Consider the following 1,105-nt stretch of genomic DNA (forward strand, 5'->3'; position numbering starts at 1 on the left):
CGTTTCACCGCTATGACCAACCTGACTGGCCGGTAAAAAAAGTGGCAAAAATAATTTAACATCAGAGTGCGTCTGACATTGAATTTATCAGTGTTCTTTCTCCTCTTATCCGCTTTCGTGTAAGGTAACTTTCGTTTTCCTTCAACGTACGTGCAACAAGAGCAAATCTGGGCACCCGAACGTGGCCAAAATTTATTTGCGTGGTTGTCCTATTTTTGACTATGCTCGTGAATGTGGTGGTGTTTGAACTGGGCCCCAGATGTCCTCAAGCTACTTTTTTGTAGCTTTTTGGGCTGCAGTCCTTTCCCCAACTGACAGGGGCAGATAAAGCATTCATTCATTCATTCATTCATTCATTAGACAAACGAAGAAACCAGCCTGAACAACTTCAACCAAGAGCGCACAACAGAAAAATCTCTGCTGACTTCAGCGATTTCTCCCGTCTGAATATTGTTTTTCCAAGCTGCCTTACTCAAAAAATCGCTTGAGATAAACTAAGCCGAACTTCTTGAGCGAAGAAATTTTTTTTGCGAAATCACGGACTTCACACACAACGGTATATTTTATGCGCGGTCACGCAGCATAGTCTAAGCTGTACGGAGCTTCATTTTCGGCAGAGCACGCACTAGAGGGTCTTCGGGGCGAAGTCTCTTTGCGTCGTTTTCATGAGAATGAACTGAACTGTACGCCCGCCGTCGACGGCGAGCTGCGGCTTGTGCTGCTCTCTGCACAGCGGTTCGTACCTAGCGAGGAGGCGCCATAACGTGTACCGAAGAGTGCACACAGGTATCGAGACTACGCAGCGCACATGTGACACATGGCACGATACGATGCAAGTGCTACATGTTGTGACACCGTGTGGAATACAAAGCAACTGCAATGCAAAGTTTGCACGTTTCGACGCTACCCGGCGCGCATCTCACATCGCGTGACAATTTCCACGATACAATTCTGCTGCTAGGACGCGCTGCTATAGGGCATGATTTATGGCATTTCAAACGGTGCCAAAACAAATATAGCCACCTAGCCTGCTGGTGTTGCTGCCGAAAATTAATCATATATGCTCTGCATGTTTTTATTCATTCTGGAATACCTTGTTCCTTAC

The sequence above is a fragment of the Dermacentor silvarum genome, chromosome 1, assembly GCF_013339745.2.
Source record: "Dermacentor silvarum isolate Dsil-2018 chromosome 1, BIME_Dsil_1.4, whole genome shotgun sequence".
Classification (NCBI taxonomy): Eukaryota; Metazoa; Arthropoda; class Arachnida; order Ixodida; family Ixodidae; genus Dermacentor; species Dermacentor silvarum.